Here is an 8,255-nt window from a genome sequence, read left to right on the forward strand (position 1 = left end):
TGTCCCAGAGTGCTCCAAACCCCATCCAACCTGGCCTTGGACACCCCTACCTTCTCTGGGCACCTGTGCCAGGGCCTCCCCACCCTCCCAGGGAACAATTCCATYCCAATATCCCATCTAACCMTGCYTTCTGACAGTTTAAATTGATTTTTTCCRCCTAAACTCCCAATTCCCCCATGCATTTCCCATCCTGGAGCAGTCTGGATTTTAAGACAYGTGTGACTGGAAACAGACACTGCCCTTGTCCTGATCTGAACTGCTCAGAGCAGAAAGTGCAATTTTAGCAGCTGGTTTCTTTGAAAAGCATAGGTACTTCCTCTAAGGAAATCCATCCTTGGATTTATTTCTGAACTTTTGAATGTTTTCCTGGATTTGTTTCCCCTTTGGCACTGCTCTGGGACACGGGGTTTTGCCATCGAAGGAGTCACCAGTGTGCTGTGACAGCGTTCCCATCATGGATTGGTGTCTGTTCATCCCAAATTTCAGCAGATAACGTGTCTGAGTCAGTGCTGAGGGCAGGGAATGTCAGGATGGACAGGAGGGAGGTGGAGAAGCAGGACTGGGAACATCAGGAGCTGCTGAGAGGGTTCTGCCCAGGGAATTTGGCACTTTGAGGATCCCACATCCGTCCCTCCACGGCAGCAGAGGTGGAGCAGAGCCCTTGGAGCTGGAGCTGCCTGATGCAATCCCGAGCCTTGGGCTCTGCACCGCGGGGTTTGGCTCCCACCCAAACTCTGAGCAGCTCTGGAAGCTCAGTGAGTCCTTCCTGCACAGCCACTGGGGTTTTTTGGAGAAATGCTCCTTCTTGGAAATGACTCTGGGTTCTGTCTGCTGCTCTTCCAAGGCTCTGGCACCCTCTCCTTGCTCCCGGGGAAAGATCTGCACCATGTCCACCAGCACTTGTGTGATGCTCCCTTTCCAGCCTTTCCTTCTTGGCTCCTCCAGCCAAGAATTAAAATTCCTTCAAACTGGCTTTGATAAATGGCTGCATTTTTGACTCACTCCGAGGTTTTGGCTTTTGTAGCTCAGCAGGCTTTTCATTTTTTTTTGTCTTTTTTATTTTATTGCTGCTCACAGAGATTTTTCTGACTGCTGAAGTGCCTCAGCAATAGGTTAACATTGGCCCAGTTAAAATGCAGTGGTAATTGCTTTGAGTGGGGAATTAATCAAAGCAGCCATTGAAATAAAACTGCTGAAATACATTTAGGATAATCAGGATATTAAAAGGGCAGAGGAGGGACAGCTTTGCAGAAAGAGCTGTAGCATTGGGTGTAGCCTCTTTGTATGGACACTAAAAATGCAAGAAATCCATTTATTTCAGAAACTTTCCTAGCGGGGCCTCAGCATTTGGTGGATATTTCTCTGTAGTCATCATAACAAGTATAAATAAATACATTTATAGAGTCACTGTAAGGAAAACAGCTGCTTGGAAAGAAGCTGTCTTTTCCTGAATGATTTGAAAATTTGGGAAAAGATCTCCAAGAGCAGGTTTGGTTTCCTTTTTTTTTTGCTTTTTTTAACTGAAAAAATCAGCATCATTCTTAGGCTTGTGCTAAATGTGCATTGAAACATATTTATCTATTATCAAATTTTGATTTAGCTGATTTAGCTGAGTGCCCCGTGAAACGTAAGCACGTTTTTGTTTGCATAAACCCAATTTTTGCCTGCARAACCAGAACCCAAAGCTGGAGGGGGGGAACACCCCGATTTTTGTGCAGCTCTAACTCTGCTCTCACTCCTTTTGCAGTGGAGCTGGAGCACAGGATCGACTTTGAGCTCAGGGAAGGTTTGGTGGAGAGCAGATATTGGTCTGCAGTCACATCCCACACCGCTTACTGGTCATCTCTGGACATYGCCCTCTTCCTCCTCACCTTCATGTACAAGCAAGACCAAGAAGAGACTGACAAATCCAATTTAGAAACTCTTTGAATTCCTGCCCAGGGGGACAGGAGGGGAAATTTTACAAACCACTGGCACAAAAGCGGACGTTTCGCTGCGGAGCTGCAGGACCTGTGGCACGGAGGTTTCAGGTTTAAGTGCATGTTTGGGGGTTTTTCCTATTTCTACAGAGGAGAGGTTTATTTGTATTTCGAAGCACTTTATAGTTTTCAACGTTTTGCAGTGCTTAATTAGGCCTGAGAGGATTCCAAATTCCTGTCAACGTGGATTGTACAAAGAGCCAGGACAGCGCTGTAGCATCCYGTGAGCAGTTGTGCTTGGGTGACATCCTTGTTAATGACCATAATTGCTGTTTAGTTCGTTAAACTATTAAAAAAATTAGTGGATTTTTAAAAAAAAAAACCAACAAACCAAACCGAAATTAATTTCCATTAACAAAAAAAAAAAATACATGTTCAATACAAACCTAAACCTGCCATGTTCTGCTGTTTTATGTACCCGTGAAAAACGAGCRGTGGTGTCATTTTTCCAGGATTTTATTCAGCTCCACATCCAATTATTCCCTCATTGGAAGCCTGTTCTGACTGACTGCTGGCTTCTGAGGGCCTATCCTACGTGACATTAATTTAGAAATTAATGCTGAAGAGGAAAAAAAAACCCAACAAAAAAAAAGCATGAAGCAAATATTTGAAATACTGTAATTATAATTTATTATTCTCTCTAATCGTTTCATTTTATTCCAGTGTATAAAACATTACTTTTTTACTGGTTTCTTTTGACATAATTTAAGAACCACATTTATTTTCTACAGTGTTAAGACTTTTTCTCAGAAATACATATCTTTGTACTACTATTCAAATGAATATATGGACACTGTGGCACACTTTAAGTATTTTTTCATTAAAAATAAATATTTGTGGTTTCACACAAATGACATCGGTCACGTTCTTCTCCGAGGTAAGTGCCTTTGCTTTTCCAGGTTTTTCTCAGGCCCATCAGATTGGTTTGCAGAGGATCCAGCTGTCCTTTGTTTGCCATAATTAAATCCATACRTGTGTGTGTGTGTTTGTATAAAAAYATATGGATGTGTATATTTATGTGCAGGAATCCCATCAAGGGGAGAGACAGCACCRTAAAATAAACTCGGTGAGGCCCGARAATACCAACATTTAGATTGGGTTTGTGTCTGAAAGCAATTCAGAAGTCGAGAGGGAAGTGTTGGGATGAAAGGGAACCATCTCCAAATAAAACACCGCRGGGTCATCGCGGAGATTTTAAAACAACGTGGAAAAGGCTCCGCAGCAGAAGCGTTGGATATTTGCCCTCTGCCTGAGGTATTTGTGATCTGGATGGCACATGTGGGAGCTGCAGAGCCTAAATTTCAGTAAAAACAACGAGAAGTCGGGCTGTGGTGTGGGTGTTGTGTTCTCAGGGTAAACAGATGTGCCAACATCAGCCCACGGCAGCGGAGCRGTGGCTGGAGCTGTCTGAGATGGACAGAGAGGGTGGCTCCTCTCCCAAATTGTGTTTATTTGGGCTGCTGCTTCTGTGGAGGAGTTGGGAGTCAKGGCTCTCTGCTGGTGTTAGGGATTTAGGAATAATTCTGAAAGGGGGAAAACAGAGAAAAAGGGAAGGGAGGAGTGGAGGCGAGCAGGAGGGGAAATGCCACAAACAGCACTGCAGTGAACCRATATCCAACAGTGAGATGGTGGAGAGGACTCTGCTTCAGTGTGAATCTGTGAAAAAAAAACTCTCTGGCCTCGCAGAATTGGAGCTCTCCTGCCTGACCTGTTCACCCTGGTGGATGAGCAATCCTAGGAATGGAAAATAAGGAAAAAAAACAACCCCCCCTGAGAGGAGGAAGCCTCAGCTCCAGCAAATGGCCTCGTGTTTACAGGACTGGCCTCTCCAGATAAGTTGTTTAATCAGCTCCTCCTAATTAGGACAACTTAAACACAGAAAGGAGAATCTCCTTTTATATTCAGAAYGTGCAAAACATTTCCAGTCCCCTCTGGATCCCTTTGTAAGGGCTGCAAACAAAAGGGGTTAATTCCTGCCATTCTTGTGGTCTGTGCACAGCCTGCTGCTGTCCAGAACGTGTTTCAGATTTATGGAATYGCTGTTCCCCTGGCCTCAGAACGTGCTGGTGCTTGCTGACTGCTCTCCATATAAGGGAGGAGATCCTACTTTTAGGTACCTTGGAAAATCGGGGAGAAGGCAGAGCTGAGGAGTAAATCTCGTTGCTGGGAGGAGAAGGGGAAATGAGGGCCAATACCTGTTMATCCCWCTGTGTTTTTCTTGAGTTGATGGGYGTGTTTGTTTATGATTCTGTCCTAATTAGCAACTCCCTGGACCACCTACTAATGTCCCAAGCTCAATTCCGAATGTACAACACACCTTGAAAGAATCAACTGAGATTTATTCCAAAGTGTGCAAAGGGATGTTACCACACTGTGGGCAGGCTTGCATCTTTTTAATCCCCAAAAAATCCCTCATCCTGCTGCAGAGGTGAAATTCCATTTGCCAAGCAGGTGTTGGAGGTGGTAGAAGGATTGTCCTGTTTCTGTTCAGTGCAGGGTTCAAGGAGGGTCATCTGCTGCTTCCAACCCTCTGGTCAGATGGTCTGTGGCATAATATGGAGCTGGAATGTCCTGCCTTCCAATTACTGACTTGTTTTCCTCTGCAAGGACGATGTTGAGCTTTCCAAGCTGTGTTGACTGGTGGTTTTTCTCGAGAAACCAAGATAAGGGGAAGTTCCTCACTGCTGTCAGTCTTCGGCCTGATACCGACCTGTTCTCCAAACTTGGCCTTGAGCTCTTTGTCCGGCTTTGTTGCTTACAGTGGTTTTGCTACAAGGTCATTTTTGCAGATAATGAGCTGGAATTTTATTATTTTTCTTAATTCTGTCCTTTTCCTCCTAATTACTCTGCCATGGGTTTGCTGTAGCTTCCTCTCCATTTGTATTCATTCACTCCCTGCTGCTGTGCCAGAGTTCCTGGAGTCAGACACCCTTTGCTTTATTTCACCATGGACAGTCTGCCTGGCCAACTTTAATTATTTTATCTCCTTTCCTAATTAGTATTATCAGGCTGAATGATTCACATTCCCATACATCTATTTTGCCACCTCCTCTTCCCCATTCCTTCTGTCCTGGTGCTCCTTTCCCGAGTGCTTTGGAGCTGACTCTGCCCTTACCTGGATCATTGGGAATTGATTTTTTTTCAAATCGAGTTCATGAATCACTGTGTCAGCTGTTTGCACTGAGATAGTTAATGYACATTTGTGTATATAATGTATATTTGTGTGTATATTTATTGTGTGTMTATTTGTGTGTATATTTATAATGTGCCCTCCACCAGGAGAGTTTATTTGCAATTCCTTGTTCCCCATTTTTCCATTATTAGCATGGAGATGAGATTTCTGCCCCCACACATCTTTTTTTTATACTGAATTCTAAAGAATTCAGGTGATTGACCTGTGCAGGGTCACCTCCCCAGGCTCTGCCAAACATCTCCAATCACCATCTGAAAGCTTTTAAACCCCAAGGCCCAGCTTGATCTGCATTTCATCATAATTTTCCTCCAAAAAAAAAAAAAAAAAAAAAAAGAAAGAAAAAAAAGAAAACCACCATTTCTCTTGGTTTGGCTTTTCCCTCCCTCTCCCACAGGTGGTTTTTGTGCTTTTTGTCTCCTCCCCACTGCAGCCCAACCTTTTCTGAAGTGCTGGGTTTTTATTTCTGCTGGAATTGATTGTTTTGTTCTTGTCTGAGCACCCTCAAAACTTTTAGGGGAAATCTTGGGACCTGTTTGAATCCCGAGAGGCACATCCCACTGTTTTGATCCCCCAGATTCCTGCTGAAAGCTCAGCATCAGCAGATCCTGTCTGTCTGTGCTCATTTTCCAGGATGGCTCTGCAATGTTCTCTCTCTGCTGCCGTCAGCTCTGCCCTGGCACTGACAAAGCACTTTCTGTCCTTGTCAGTGAATTTGGGCATTTCAGCCAGCACTGGAGCTGGGCTGGGCTCTCCCAAGGCTGATTTTGTGCTCCTCGTGTTTCTCCTCATCCCTGGGGGCCCATTTGACCCCCACTGTGCTGTAGAAATCCAGCGTTCTGTGTTTCTGTGCCATTGCAGAAGCTCAAACCTGGCAGCGCAGCTCAGAGCGTGTCAACACTTCTCCTCTTCCAGAGAAATCCCAATCCATGGGCAGAAATACCTGGCTGTGAGTTTCAGGTCACCCTGGGGGTCAGTGCTCTCTTTCTCTGGGATGAAAAGCAAATTCCAGAGCATTTTTCCCCATTTCCCTCTGCAGCTCCCTGCAAACACGAGCTGTCCCAGGAGCCAAATCTTGTGGGTTTGAAATCCTCGATGATTGATCCAAAGAAGGGGTTTTCATTTGATGGTTCTGGGAGCATCTGTCACGGATTAACTCCTCTCTTTGTTTCCTAAATGAAATACCAGCTCTTGCAGCTCTGCTGCCCGTTCCCTGGGGCCTCTTTGGTTGTGGGCACGGACACAAAATCCCAGAATGGATTGGGAAGGGACCTTAAAGATGATCTGATTCACACCCCCAGTGGGGCTGTCAGTCCAGACTTCTCTAACACACTCGAACTCCAAGGACCTCACATCCTGCCTGTTCTTGCTCATTTTATGGCTCTTCCAGTATCCCCAGAAAGTCAGGATCTCATCTCACACTGCTCCCAGACTGTGCATTTAAAGGGCAGCTCTGCCTCACCATTTCACTGCTCCATTCTGTTTTTTTTGTTATTCCTCTGCCTGCAAAGCCCAGATTTGTTGGAAAACCAAAGCCATGGGAAGGGGGAAAGGAGAGCAGCTCTGCTGACCTAATTTGTGATCTCTTCCCACCAACTGGTGTCTCTCACACCTTCCAAAAGCTGAAAATGAGGTTGTACCTCCACCAGAGAAATCCAGAATGGTTTGGGTTGTAATGAAGCTTAAAATTTATCTTTCTACTCCTCTGCCATGGCAGGGACACCTTCCACTATCCCAGGCTGCTCCAAGCTCTGTCAAACCTGGCTTTGGACAATTCCACGGATCCAGGGGCAGCCACAGCTTCTCTGGGCACCCTGTGCCAGGGCCTCCCCACCCTCACAGCCAAGAATTCCTTCCTAATGTCCAATTTAAATCTCTCCTCTTTTAATATAAAACCCTTCCCCCTTGTCCTAGAAAGTAGAGTTTGTTTTGGAAGTGGTCTGTCCCTCTTTGCAAATTAGCCTAACTTAAATTTCCATACCGAAAGTGCTTCTAGCAAAGCCGAAAGTACATGGTGTTATTTTTAAACTTCTGTGTCGGTCACTTAAAAATTATTATGAGCGCGAAAGTTTCTGACAAATCCTGCAGTAATAAATGTCCTGGAAAGTTATCAGAGCAGAATATTGGCATTATAAAGCTCAAAAGTATGGATGTTCCTCATTTGGGCTTTCAGCTTAACGCAGTAGGAGTGGGATGGAAAGGCGGGAAGATAAAACATCTGTGCGTGGTTTGGCTCTTCTCACCTTTCAGAAGTTTTTTACTGTTTTGCTTTTCCAACAGGAAAGCTCTGTCCTGGGAGCAGGGGGGGCTGTTCCTGCCCAGCTGTGCTCGGTGACACAGGACAGGGGTTGGGGCTGCTCCAAACCATGGCCAGGTTACACAAGAGAAGGTTTAGGTTGGGTATTGGGATTTGGGAATTCCTGTCTGGGAGGGTGGGGAGGTCCTGGCACAGGGTGCCCAGAGAAGCCCCTGGATCTCTGGCAGTGCCCAAGGCCAGGCTGGAATTGGGGCTTGGAGCACCCTAGGACAGTGGAAGGTGTGGAACTGGATGGGCTTTGAGGTCTCTTCCAACCCAAACCTTTTTGGGATTCTGTGATTCCATCTCCCAGTTGCGTTCTCACAGCCGTTTGTTCCAGCAATCCCACCCCTACATTCCAGCAGCATTTTCCCAAATAGTTTCACAGCTTCTGGGCTCCGTGCTTTGGCCAAGGTGTGATCCTGTTGGAAAAGCAATCCCTCACAATCTGGGATCAGTGGTGCAGCCCTGAGTGCTCTGCAGGGAGGGTTCACACGGAGACAGCAGCTGAGGATATTCTGTGTTTGCAGAGCCTGTTCTGATGGGATGGCTCCGTCTCTTGGCAAACTCTGAGCTTGGAATTCTCTTTGCCTTCCAGGCTGCCCCTCCTCGCGTGCAGCTGAGTGTGGGGGGCTCGTTTTCATCTAAAACCAGAGTATTAAAAACCAGCAGGAGCCGGAGGGAGAGGTGAGGCTGCTCTGTGGTGGCGGCAGGAAAGGGAAGAGGGCAGAAATGTTCTCCACTGTCACGGAGCCACCTTGGCCTGGGAGACACCAAAGCATCTGGAGAC

Source organism: Malurus melanocephalus, unplaced genomic scaffold (assembly GCF_030028575.1).
Source record: "Malurus melanocephalus ecotype Western Australia unplaced genomic scaffold, MMel_1.1 scaffold_484, whole genome shotgun sequence".
NCBI classification, from domain to species: Eukaryota; Metazoa; Chordata; class Aves; order Passeriformes; family Maluridae; genus Malurus; species Malurus melanocephalus.